Source organism: Dermacentor albipictus, chromosome 4 (genome assembly GCF_038994185.2).
Source record: "Dermacentor albipictus isolate Rhodes 1998 colony chromosome 4, USDA_Dalb.pri_finalv2, whole genome shotgun sequence".
NCBI classification, from domain to species: Eukaryota; Metazoa; Arthropoda; class Arachnida; order Ixodida; family Ixodidae; genus Dermacentor; species Dermacentor albipictus.
Window position 1 is genome coordinate 101,308,035 of NC_091824.1, and position 14,112 is coordinate 101,322,146.

General features: G+C 44.8%; 1 long non-coding RNA gene across 3 annotated transcripts in view; it reads left to right on the forward strand.

Moving 5' to 3' along the window:
- Positions 1–14,112, forward strand: part of LOC135904602 (uncharacterized) — a 250,725-nt gene that overhangs the window by 64,306 nt on the left and 172,307 nt on the right. Inside the window, exon 4 of one of the 3 annotated variants that reach the window (XR_011514301.1) lies at positions 1,866–2,007. The exons of the other annotated variants lie outside the window; for them this stretch is intronic. This is a non-coding gene — a long non-coding RNA (uncharacterized lncRNA). The remainder of the gene's footprint in view (positions 1–1,865; positions 2,008–14,112) is intronic. 3 annotated transcript variants of the gene reach the window in all.

Genomic DNA, 14,112 nt, shown 5'->3' on the forward strand with positions numbered 1-14,112 from the left:
GTCGGCATAACAGAAGAACGAAAGAAGATATTGTCGATAAAACGCTACGACGCATAATGTAGTTTGCATGCTAACCTGACACCAAGCAGGGAGAGCACACTATTGCAACAGATGTTCACACCTTTCGCCACAATTTTCTCAATTTTCTTGCTTTACTCAGCCTTCTTTTTATTGAAATGAAAATAAAAGAAAGAGACGTAGCCACATTATAATGGTGACGGCTACTCCTTTTCGCATAGCGCAAATAACAATACAAATATATATATAAGAAAATGAAAAGAAACTACGTCATAGGGTCAGAAATTCACAGAACACAGTCCTAATATATACCCATATGCATAACAATATAGAAGTCAAATGCAAGTTGAACCACAATCAGTTTGTAAACAAAGTCGGAAACGCACACAAACGGCCGTGATGTAGACTTCGATGAGCATACGAAAAGATGAGTACTTGCACAGAGTTTAAATAATGCACGCACAGAATACAAAAAAATGTATAACATGTATCATACAAGCACTAATAATTACAAATAATAGAAGAGCGTTATAGTAACATCGTGTGATTATTCAGTGCAATACCTAGTACTTGTTAAGGATGTCTGACTCTTCATAAAAATGTTCAAGTGCGTTCAATGCTTTTTGCTGGGCTATTTTCGATGGTCATGGGCCCAGCAATTTTACGAGAAAGGCCAGTGAGGATCGCTGTAGCTCTTGTTCTAGCTGCCGTCTTTGCATCACGTATATGGGACATTCCAGGAGTAGGTAGCGAACATCCTAATCGTCGTGGCCACAGGAGCAAGCCGGGGAAGGTGCCTATTTTATGCTATATAGGTAAATGTTTGGTGTATGCTGTCCCAAGGTGCAGTCAATGAATTAATGTCTCGGTACTCTTCGAAACTTCCACATCCAGCTGGTATTTTAGGTGAGGGTCCACTTCGTAAAGGATTGATTCCTTAGTGTTTTCATTAAAACAGGTTGACATACACAAGTCTTTCTTCAGTACTCTCAATATCCGTTTTGTGTCCATTGGTGATAAAGGGATGAGTCGAGTTTTTGCATCTTTATGGGACGATTTTGCCAATGAGTACGCTAGTTCGCTGCCTGCTATGCCAGCATGGCCCGCGACCCACTGTAATATCACTGCATGTTTCATTTCATTAGCCTGAGTTAAACTGTTCCGTACTGCGTATGTGTTGGTGCGCGTGGTTGGCTGTCATGAATATTTTCAAGACATGCTAGAGCCGATAAGGAGTCCGTGCAAATTACCCACTTTGTTGGTGTCTCATATGCCTTGATAAAGTAAGTCGCTTGGAGAATTGCCATTAATTCCGTAATTGTTTGTGACGACGTGCGTCCTTGTCGACAAGCGTAATCTACCTGTAAGCACGGTATAACATAAGCTGCAGTCGCAGTTTCATTGATTACAGAACCGTCCGTGTAGACGTGAACAGATTCCTGGTACTTGTCAAATAGACGAGGTAACGTTAATGGTTTCGCTGCTAATGTGGAAACGTAGCTTTTATTTTAAGTCCTTCGATTGACATGGCGGGTAGCAGAGGTCTCAGTGCCAAAAAACTGATCGTGGAAGTCGTGATTTATGGTCCTGGGACATGGCGTGTATCTGTGCACCCGAATGGTTCTCTGTCCGAGAGAGAAGCGGGTGCGCAGAATGCTGGGTAGAAATTCTGAAGAGATGTCAGCATGTTTCCAGGCAGCGTATTACGGTGAAACGTGGTTCCCGCGCTTCTGAGATAGTGAGGTGACTGGATGTAGCTTGCGGGACTCCTAGACACACTCGTAAACTCCGAGCCTGCAACAGCTGTAGTCGGTGCTGCGACGTCACGGATAATTTGTCCAATGCAGGGGCGGAGTAAGCAATTCCCTGATGGACAAGTTCTGAATGGACGCGAAGCAGGGATGCAGTTGTTCCACCCCACTTCATGCTCGCGATTCTGCAGAGAACATTTATCACACAACAAATCTGGCCCTCCAGGGATGTCAAATGGTGAGTCCATCGAAGCTGGTGGTCTAAAGTCACGCCGAGAAAACGATGTTTCCGAGCCAGCTCGATTTCATGGCCGTCTGTTGAAAGACCAAATTTCTGACCTTTTTTCTTGTGAAAGGCAAAGCCGCTGATTTGGCATAATATATCTGCATGCCCCGTTCTCTTAAATAATCACCTATTGCGTTCAATATTTCCTGCAGCCGATGCTTTACAACCTCTAGAGACCTGTTCGATGCCCATATGCAAATGTCATACGTGCAGCTGTACTTCGCGTCTCTGTGTGGGGCGCGTAATTAGCCGCACGGCAAACTAGCCCAGACTGTCATTGTCTGTCATTTGTATGTATATATATCTTTCTGTCTTTGAAGAAGTTAGCGATCCACTTGAGAACCCGTCAATGCAATCCGAGAGTTGAGAGTCCAAGTGGCACATGAATGGGACTGACTGAGTCAAAGGCCTTCGTAACATCAATAAACACAGCAACGGAAATGTTCCCACAGCTAATTTCGTGGTCAACAAACGTTACCAAGTCAAAGATGCAGTCCATTGTACACCTGCGTTTTCTGAAGCCAGCCATTTAATCTGGTAGACAACTCCTGGATTCTATCCACCATTGCAGTCTAATATCGATCATCTTTTCCATCACCTTTGAAACACAGCTCGTTAAGCTAACAGGACGCAAGGAGTCAAGAGACAGTGTTGTTTAGCCAGGTTTTAGCAATGGTATCACGTTAGCGATCCACCAACTCACAGGAACATATGCTTCCTCCCTTATCTTGTTGAAGACGTATAGGAGAGTGGACGTGCCTGTTGGGTGAGTGTTTTTCAAGGTGCAATGAGATGTTGTCAGGACCAGTCGCTGTTCTTTGGCGTGTCTTCGAGAGAGCATGCTGCAGTTTTTTTAGAGAGAACAGAATATCCAACTGGGCATGAGGTAAATCGCAAGCACCTTCAATCTGTTGCTGCACTGAAAAAATAGATTGATCTTGAATTGCTACAAGCTATGCGAAAGTTACTAGTGGTGCGCAGAACGTGTTTGCATTTTCGCGTTCAGATAAGCCAACAGCTGTAGCAAGGCGTTTGAAGGGACTACATTGTGATACCGGATGGTCAAGGGCGTTTATTAACCTCCAGAGTTTCGGTAAGCGACGTACAGAACTCACGCCACCATTTCTGTCGTAGGTTTTTCATGTTCCGGTTTGATTTTCGGTGTGCAGCTTGACTTTCTTGATAATCTTCAAGCCGTCTGGAACGACAAAACCGACGTTTTGTTTTCCGTCTAACTGTCGGAGTCGTTCATAGTCTGCATCGACACTGTGTTATCCTTCCGGTACAGTTGTGTATCGTGTAGCCTTGGAGTAATTACTAAGTACCGATGACATAAACGAGCCCAGGTCATCTACTTGGTTCAGTACCGCAGAATTAGATTCTCGATATAGTTATCAATTAGTAAGTTTGGCTACTCTAGAAGATCTTGCTTGATGCATAAGGGGATGGGCTTTAAGAATTGGCCAGTGGTCACTACACCGTGTCTCATAATTTGTGCACCATCCAATACCACGCGTAAGGTAAGGGGACGCTATAGTAAGGTCAAGACAACTACCGCAATTGTTGCCTTTTAAAAATGTAATTGATCCATCATGAAGCACAACAAGACCGCATGCGTCTATAGCATTTTCTAGAGACCTGCCTCTAGAATTAGCGTGGCTATTTCCCCAGGTAACGTTATGAGCTTTGAAGTCACCGCGGAGTTGGACTTGTCCTTGAATCCTTTGAAAGAAATGCATGAGAGTTGAATCAGTAATTCGTGATGCTGGTTGCATATAAACGCAAACAATGGTCACTAGCAGCTTTTTAAACTGAACTTTACAGGAAACTAACTCAGGCACATCAGAGTCCGAGGAGAAGGGAAGACAAGAAGTTAGATCGCGTCTGGCGCATAAGAAAGTTCGGCAAGGGTTCGGAGTTGGGAAGATGAGTATATTACGTAATTCGAGAGACGGAAATCACGGTCTACACCGGCTTCTTTCTGACATAGAACGGTGAACCTGTATTGCGAAACAAGCTTCCTGAAGTTTGCACTCTTAGATCGAATACCATTTGCATTCCATTGAAATACGGTTGTGTTTTGAAAACGGTTATCTATCTGGCAAGCTATTGTACTATGTTGTAAGCTACTTCTGTAGTACAGTGGTTCTAATGAAAGAACATCGCTCATATCTGGAAGGTTGTTCGCCATAGGAAACGCCCGCAGAATTGCTTTTAACGCTACAAAGAGCATAAACATCACCATATGCTGCTGAGATGATTCCGGTTCACGTGAGACATGAGCATGTGCTTCTGTTCTCAGAGGGATGAATGCCTGTTGAGATTCATATTAGCCGTCAGCAACACCTGGCGGCGTCTTTCCTTGGCTGTCCTTCCTGCTTGGTTTGCCTCTCATCTCCTGTAAACCAGTAGCCATCATCGTATATGTTTTCTTCCGCTCTGTTGATTGTAAGGAGATGCTTTCACTGGGTTGACAGCATCTACGTTCTGAGGAGGCGAACCTTGCTTCGGGATCCTACCATATAATATTTGTTGTCATTGAGTAATGAAGCCGCTTGGTGCTTGGAAAATCCAGCGTATGAAGCTGTATGGTCTCCAATGCAGTTGGCGCAGTTGGGTTCATTTGTGTAGGTGTAGGCTTTTTAATCGTGTGCCCCAGCGCAAATCTTGCGTTGTATTTGGTCACGGCAGGACTTAGCAACGTGGCCAACTCGCTGGCAATTGCAGCATCAAGTTGCAGGTTCTAAATATTCTTCGACTGGATGACTCGCGAATCCAAGTAGAATGCGTATTGGCATGGTTTGTCAGGCAAGAACTGTAGGATGGCGCTCCCAAGTGCATGTGTTGTTCCAATGCTCCACATTCTCGCCGCAGCCTTCTGGTTCGCCTCTTAACAGAAATGACGCCGCTATCGTGTAGGCACTCAAGTAGTTGGTCTGCAGCGTGTTGAATTGGAACATGTCTCCTTCTTCCTAGATTTTTCATGTACGATGGTAGCACGTATAGTTCCATTGCAAGGCCTGCAACATGAGTCAACTGAGGTAGTCTCGCAGAGGCAGCGATAGAAGACAAATTCACGGAAAAATTACCTTCACTCATTACACGAAATGATTGTACCTTCTCTCTTGCCGTGGTAATAACCTCGGTGGCAAACTTGTTTGGATTCACTTTCCAAAACGACGTTTTCGGGTCAAAGAGCTTTAAAATCACCGGTATTCCCACTTGGCGTGACTTCTTGTACGTCACCGTGGTGCACGAGCTGTTTTCCGCGTCCATGTCGGCGGTTTCAACTATTCTGGCATCGCTGTACGGCTCGTGATCGTCACTACGTGCCCTCTTTGGAGAGAACGTCTCCAGGTCAGCATCCGTTGTCGCACTTGGTCACTGCCAGCCGGCTGCACAGCGGCTGCTTGTTGTTCTGCAGTAGCATTCATCTCTCCCCTTGCATCAGGCAAGCGCTGGGAGGAACAGGGTCCCTCCTTTGCCAACTCCTTTGGTTGCCGTGGGAGCCGCTGGTACGGCTTGGAGGCCAAAAAGTCGTCCCGCCAGGTGAGGCGGTAAGCCGTCGACCGAATTTCGGCTACTGAGTACTGAGGTCAAGCGAGGAAACTCGCAAATTAAGGCGAAAAGGCGGATCCCTGAGGAGCTTACGTCTGGTGCTGGCACACTTCGTTGTCTTCCTTCTACTCAGCCTTTCCGTTCTTAATCTTCTTTTCTTTATATATAGACAGAAGTTTAGTTACAAATTTTCTTTCTTTCTTTCTTTCCTTCCTTCCTTCCTTCCTTCTTTCTTTCTTTCTTTCTTTCTTTCTTTCTTTCTTTCTTTCTTTCTTTCTTTCTTTCTTTCTTTCTTTCTTTCTTTCTTTCTTTCTTTCTTTCTTTCTTTCTTTCTTTCTTTCTTTCTTTCTTTCTTTCTTTCTTTCTTTCTTTCTTTTCTGTTCTGTTACAAGGCGGCTAAAAATGTGAAAATATAACTTCTATAAGTTTGCGAAGCATGCGCGCGTAATTTCAGCTATACATAGCTTGCATTACGATTTCGAAAAGCAGGCGTTTCAGAGGCTTACGAAACACACCCAGCAACGTACCGTGTGTTTCGAGACAGGCAGCACGATAGAAGTCTCTCGACAGCTGCCTGCTGGCACATTATCGGAGCTGTCCATGCAATGACAGCCTTCGGCATAGGTGACGGCCAGTTGGGTGTCTCAATGCCTCACATAAAATTCAGCGCCTGACGACGTGTTTAAGTCGACACCTCAATAGGTTCTTAATAAGTCATGAAGTCTTACTGCAAGTCCCACTGCAGATAACGACCTTCATTTCTTTTAGAGACAAAAAAGGAAAAATACAAAATGGACAAAATAGAAGGCATCAGCGGTTTCCGATATTTTTGTTTCATTCTCACATTCTCACATTTCCGTTTCAAACAGTTTTATTGCTTCAGTATTTGAATGTCTAAGGAAGAATATTACTGAAGGAATCTGTGAAATCCAGAATAACTGGACCAAAATTAAATTTAAGAACAGAGACAATAGCAAAAATATATTCCTCTTGTACAGAGCAATGAACTCGTGCGTGATCGATAAGACATGAAGTTATTGGAAACCGTCGAGAGAGGATCGCGTTACGCAAAATGTAACCCCCCCCCTCTAAAATATGGCGCGGAAGAAAAAAGGAAGAGTTGCTCGCCTTTCTTTTTTAATTTTCAGTTTGGCGTGCACCTTCTAATAAATGTTCGAAGCTGCATACAATGTCTGGTAGTATTCTAAAAATAAGTATACATTTGGGTATTAGCCATGACGTTTTGAGGCTTATAACGTATTGACTATACCATTAAAGCGCCACTCCTAAAGTTAAAATGACTGTGTGAAGCCATCGGCTCCTCCTTCAGCGAGGATAGGTGGGCTGCGCTCTTGGGCAGCCCCGAACTCAGCGACCAAACCCTGGCCGTCCAGAGTGCCCGCGATCGGGCCGTCAAGCTCGGCTTGGCGGTCCCTACGTGGGACTAGCCGGGTGGCGCGGGGTCTCCCCTGCGTCTTCTCTGGACCAAAATAAAGTTACTTCACTCACTCACTCACTATTTCATTACCTTAACTTGGAGCAGTAGGCTTCTTTCAAAAGGTGATTCTGTGCCTTTTTGCCCTCATTTTCTAAGTAACGTCCCAAATCTACCTTGTATTCAGTGTAGTTTTTCGCTATAGCTGTAGCTGACACTCACGGTTCACTTCGCCCAAGTGTACGCAAAACGAATTTCTCTGAACTATATTGAAAGCAAATGGCTTTGTAAATAAATAATAGCTAGTGCTGCTTGTGCCAATTCTGCACAGTGGGTTAGTGGGACACTACGGAATAATTTTGACCACCTAGGGCTATTTAACGCACGTACACCCTTACCTAAGTACACGAGTATATTTTTTGCATTTGCATAGCAAATGCAAAAATATCCATGGCGTTCCTGCGCATAGCGACGTGCTATGCGCAGAAACGCCATGGACACGGAAACAATGCGGTGGGCTTGAAGTAAAACGGGGTAGGTTCCGGAATGCAGCAAGTAACATTCGATTTCAGAAGAAAAAGTAACAACAATAATAATCGGAGAATGTACGATTTTTTCTCGTCGACACCGTAAGTTGCACGGGCTACTAAAACTATGCTGTACTAAAATTGTTGTCAGTGTGCTTGAATGGAATTTTCACAGTGGATGCTACGAGAGTTCATTCATCTAAAAAAAAACCCTTATTCGAGTGATGTCCGGTTACATGGTACGTCACTGTGATGTTATTGCAAGACACTTTACGATTGCACAAGGGACGATGCTATAGATTTCTCGGCAGTGTGTGTTTAGTTGCATGCCACAGGCAGAGATCGCTTGGCGGAGCATCTTTGTCTTTTATTAGATAGAGCCGTGGGCGCTGCCACCTGTCACTTGCCTGTGTATTTTTTTTCATTACGTCACTAGATGCTCTGGTATGCAAAATAGGGAAGGCCGCCGATGTTTGAGGAGAGTGAACACCATGAAATACACAATAAAGGGAGCTAAAGAGTTCGTAAACAAGTCAACGTTCCTTTCGAGCTTCCCTTGAGCACTTGAATTCGCGTGCCGCTTTGTAGGATCGAAGCGAAAGCATAATTTCATCCTGGTCTTCACCCGGCTCTTCTAACATTGCTATATTTATTTTGTTCGTTTCACCGAAACGCATACTGCTCACGGAAGCCGGTCAGAATTGCAGAAAATGCGACCGATATTCTATGTGCCGGTTTCATCCCAAGCAATATGTAGAATTATTTTCTTCATTCACGCAAGAACGCGAGAAAATTCCTGACACTCGGACCGTAAAAGCCTGACACTCGGGACTGGCCAAATATTTCTTCTGCCAGTAAATTACCATACAATACCCTTTACGTGGCGACAGGTTTGTGCGTAACGTGCGTCGTTTGTTTAGTCTGGTTCTATAACCGCTTGACAGGCTCGGTAACGTGTACGCTCGGCTGAAAAAAATAGGAGACGGGACAAATGGAGAAACTTGTTTTGAAATAGTTTTGTTTCCATGCATCAGCAGCAAAAACTTCTTGGTGTGCAAATATTCTTATCTGCCAAAACTTGGCTTACTTTCACTGCAGTGTGACCACCAGTGTTCTGCATTGTTTCTACGGCATTCAAAAGCTTGCATTTGCCATTCCTTTGTGTTTGGTGATTTGCTCGCTATATTGCTGAAGTGATGTGGCTACTTTGGCACACGTACATCGCGACTACCCTCTGTTGTCTTGCAGAAGCAATTGCCGGGTTTCAAATAAATAAATAGCTTGATGTCTGTCTGTCTGCCTATCTGTTTATGTATCAATTAGACACTGCCGAGGAAAGAAAACAGAGGCTACTTTTTCTGCTGTATCTCGTTACCATTGCTACGGTGTAGCGCTATGAACTTGACAGATATAACGCTCGTCTCTCGAGCATGTCTGATGCAAGGTGTCAGGCTCGGTACATGAGCACGTAACCAAATGTGATATCTTTTGCTGTTTATTTTTGAATAAGACGCAAAAGAGTGATCATGGTCACAACTGCAGCGAGCTGCTGCGCTTGAGATGCGAGTCTTGGCGTGCTCAGCATGTGGATACCTTTTTTGGACTTTCGGAGTCTTTCATTAAAACCCATGCAGAAGTTTAAAGAACTTATGCTTCTCCGTGAGCCCTTCTAACAGCTTCATCGGCGTTTTCGTTGCCAGTGATGCCGAAGTGGCCTGGCAGCCACTCAGAAGTGATCCGAGGTCCTTTCTTTGCTAGCTGGGGAGATAACTGCCTTATTTCTAGCACAAGTTGGCCCATCCCTCCGACTACGCAATCCATCTGGGCGATACCGAATCGAGACAACTGTTGTCTGCCAACTATGGCTAGGAGTGCCTTTCATGAATGCATTTGCTTGCCGTATCGGAATGACTGACATTGCTACGTGTGATAGTTGCGCTAGCGAGGAAACAATCGAACATATCCTCTGTCATTGTCATCGCTACAGCTCCCAGAGACAGTCGCTCGTGACGGCGTTGGCACGCCTCAATTATCGGCCGTTTTCTAAGCAGACAATCTGGGAGTGCCGGCTGATGTGACCTTTACACCAGAAGGCGGTGAAGGTGCTACTGAGGTTTCTCCGGTGAAGCGACCTGCTTGAACCACTGTGACAACCCCTACAGCTATCGTATTGGAATGGCGGATTCACCAATGTGCGCTAAGTGCAAGTGCGAAGACACCATCAGTCACCTTCTGTGCCACTGTTCTCGCTTCGATAATCAACGTGAGACTGTCCAGTGTGCCTTACATAGACTGGATGACAGGCCATTTACGGAAGCGAAGATCTTGGAAGCCTGGCCTCACAGTTCATAGCCCAGAAAGCAGTTCGAGCGCTTTTTTGCTAACTGAGGGCAACAGACTTGAGTGCCCGACTATAGACTTCCTACACCTAAGTTCGCTCTCTCTCTATCTTTCACTCCCCATTCCCCTCTCCACGTGTAGGGTAGCAAACTGGACTCAGTCTGGTTAACCTCCCTGCCTTTCCGTCTTCCCTTCTCTCTCTCTCTCTCTCTGGATATATATCTTCGGGTTAACGTCCTTGCCTTTCTCATCTCTTTTATCTATCTCTCTCTCTCTTATGCTTCTAGAGAGCCTAGAGCATTTAGCTGTAGCAGCTAAAAACCAAATGAACGTAAATTTATGAAGCTTTTTCTTATATTGCATAGTTTCTGCAAGTGCTGGTTTATATATATCTATATTACTGACTGTGGCGTGCGCCGGGGTAATATAAGGATTTCGTTACGATTCAATTTCATAACACTATTCCATCCACTCAAGCATTCGGTGTTCCTACCATGTATTTCCTTCGTTCCTGTTGGGTTGAGTAGAATTCCAGGGTATTTGTGTTTCAGGCCGACCTCCCTGACTTTCTTAAGTTAGATTTTCTTCCTTGTCGCTGTGACACACATAACTGGCTTCAGGAAAGCCCAACCAGTGTGTACCAGTTATAATAAAATGAAGCAGAAATTACACAAGTAAGTTGAATAAATTTATTAATTGCAACGTGAAAGATGTTCGTACTAATAACAGCGAAAATACTTCTGCTGAGGAGACGCCACGAGGGCAATAGAAATTTAACCAAGCCCTGGCATGTCTGAAACGCTCTAATATAACGAGGGGTAACTAGGTGTCCTGTCCTTTCTCGTTATTGGGAAATAATCGATGTTCACACCGGAACAAGAGCTCCGAGGGGACGTCGTGCCATGTAGCCGCGAAAACTTCGCCTCTCCTGGGGAACATGGGCGCTCTGAGACGGCGTTGGCGTTTGAAAAAAGCTGATGTGTCCCCTACACATTCACTGCACGCCCCCGCCCAACATCGGGGCTCGTGACAAAGCATCTCGAGGATAGCGCTTGCCACCTACGGCCATCTCCTCTCAAGGAACTAATTTGCATTCTCCGTCGCATCAGGCACCATGACGGCCTGCCATGTGCGCCGAGACAGCCAGGAGCGAGTGACTGAACAGCGTCCCCTTTCTCCTAAAAATTAGCGGGTGGCCTTTCCTTCGGGCACTTAGGCAGAGGAAGACGAAGGGGGAGAAAGCTGAACACAGTGCGAGGGAACGCGTCATCCGTGAGCCTGTCTACACTGTCTGCCGCACCACATTCGGGAAACTGGGCTTGCAGCCGCGTTGTGGAAACAACAGCAAAATGCGGCGTGGTGAACAAATGATAACCCTTATATATAGCTTTCATTGATTACGAGAAAGCGTTTGATTCTGTCGAAACCTCAGCAGTCATGGAGGTTTTACGGAATCAGGGTGTAGATGAGCCATATGTAAAAATACGGGAAGATATCTATAGCGGCTCCACAGCCACCGTAGTCCTCCACAAAGAAAGCAACAAAATCCCAATAAAGAAAGGCGTCAGGCAGGGAGATACGATCTCTCCAACGCTATTCACAGCATGTTTACAGGAGGTATTCAGAGACCTGGAGTGGGAAGAATTGGGGATAAAAGTTGATGGAGAATACGTTAGCAACTTGCGATTCGCTGATGATATCGCCTTGCTTAGTAACTCAGGGGACCAATTGCAATGCATGCTCACTGACCTGGAGAGGCAAAGCAGAAGAGTGGGTCTAAAAATTAATCTGCAGAAAACTAAAGTAATGTTTAACAGCCTCGGAAGAGAGCAGCAATTTACAATAGGCAGCGAGGCACTGGAAGTCGTAAGAGAACACATCTAGTTAGGGCAGGTAGTGACGGCGGATCCGGATCATGAGACGGAAATAATCAGAAAAATAAGAATGGGCTGGGGTGCGTTTGGCAGGCCTTCTCAGATCATGAACAGCGGGTTGCCATTATCCCTCAAGAGAAAAGTATATAATAGCTGTGTCTTACCAGTACTCACCTACGGGGCGGAAACCTGGAGGCTTACGAAAAGGGTTCTACTCAAATTGAGGACGACGCAATGAGCTATGGAAAGAAGAATGATAGGTGTAACATTAAGGGACAAGAAAAGAGCAGATTGGGTGAGGGAACAAACGCGAATTAATGACATCTTATTTGAAATTAAGATAAAGAAATGGGCATGGGCAGGACATTTAGTGAGGAGGGAAGATAACCGATGGTCATTAAGGGTTACGGAGTGGATCCCAAGGGAAGGGAAACGTAGCAGGGGGCGGCAGAAAGTTAGGTGGGCGGATGAGATTAAGAAGTTTGCAGGGGCGGCATGGCCACAGTTAGTACATGACCGGGGTTGTTGGAGAAGTATGGGAGAGGCCTTTGCCCTGCAGTGGGCAAAGGCTGTACGTTGTATATGCTGTACGCGCTCACTTAAATCGGAGTGTGCCCCGAGGCCTTTACCCTCGCATTAAAAAAAAAAAAATCGGACTAAACGGTGAAGACGAGATGCGCTTGGAAGTGGGTCAGCATTGTGTAGGCCTTTCATATCACCATTGGGGATGGTTGGGCTCTTTGCTAAAGGGCCCGTAAATATTCTGATTTTTGTTTAGTTTTCTAGACCAGATCTCAGGAGCGGTTGAAACGAAAGTACTTGCATATTGTGCCCCTTATACCCGCTCAACAATGTACATCGACAAAGCCACGAGATGCAGGCAAAATTGAGCATAAATGAGAAAGCAATCGAACTATTGAAATCTGGTGCACCGATATATCTTCTGCATGCAACCCAGAATGTTTGTTTCCTTTCTCGCAACTGAGTGCTCCGAAGAGTGACTGATCACCGCGTCGCTCACTTTAACCTTCCCCGTGTAATCATTTTGCCTTGCACTCACAGAACCTTTCATACAATGTTTTGTTCCAACAACGCCTCTTATATCCCTATATGTGCTCGATCTTCTGTGTTATACTGCAGTCTATTTCAACAGGCAGTATTGTTTTTTTTGCCTGTCTGTTTCCATGTAAGAAGCCAAACTGCTGGCGGTCATTACTCATTGGTGTCAGAATAGAGAGAGAATTCCCAGAGCGGGTCCATAGCTGTTTTCCCACGATTTGCAGTCAGGGGGTCAGCCCGTCATGTTTGGGCCGCTCTTTCTGGACATTACTGACATAATAATGACCATCCCCTGGAACTTAGATGGATGAAAAGTCCAACCTTTTACAGCCATTTTTCTTCGTTCTTGTTTTTGGAAGAGACCGTGTGTACTTCGCTTTATCTCTCTTAAACCCGAATATGCATACCAGCGTAGGAATTTGCTGTGGTCCAGATGTCAATTTGTGTTTCTACGTTTATCCCTATAATAAAAAAATACAAGCATGTTATTATTCCCCAATCTCTACGTGCGTGCGCCAACTGTTGCGTGTGAGACGAAGTGCCGCTACCAGAAATTACGTTGCAAATTGATTACGCGACGTCAAAAGCGTTACAGATCTTTGGTTGATTGTTTAGTGGCGGTTATAAGCAATCGCTGTTAACGATTTTCTTTTCATGCATGGAACAGTCATTGTGATACGTATATAAATTGAGAATCTGTGAGGTACGCAGATATATTGTATTGACTATAATGATTTTATTCAGATTATTATATAAGAGAACGTCAACGGTAGTCATTTCTTGATGTCGAAGTAAATAAACAAATCAGTCCACACACGATAATGCTATAGGCCACTCTTCATTACATAGGTATCGTAAATGTACCACAAACGTTCACAAGTGATTTACAAAATCTACCACACCATCAAATTGCCGCTATCGTGAGGCATATTGCTATGAAAGACACACACAAACATCACAAAGGATAATAATCGAGGAACGACATAAAATATTGCTGATGTCACACTACGAGGATACCACGCTGTGCAATAGTAGCCCAAGGTTACCTTAGAGCAACATATTATTAGAATGTTGCGTATCTTTCATTCTTTTAATAACTGATCTCAACAACAGGTGACGTCATGGTTAATAGCGTCGCTTGAACCCGGCTCGTAGCCGATATTGCATTTATACGTCATGCTTCTCCACAAATGCCCTCATTAATCACGTTTCCCAAAATGCTTGCTTGCTTTCTTGCTAGGTTCCGCTGTTGAAAAAAAGAAGT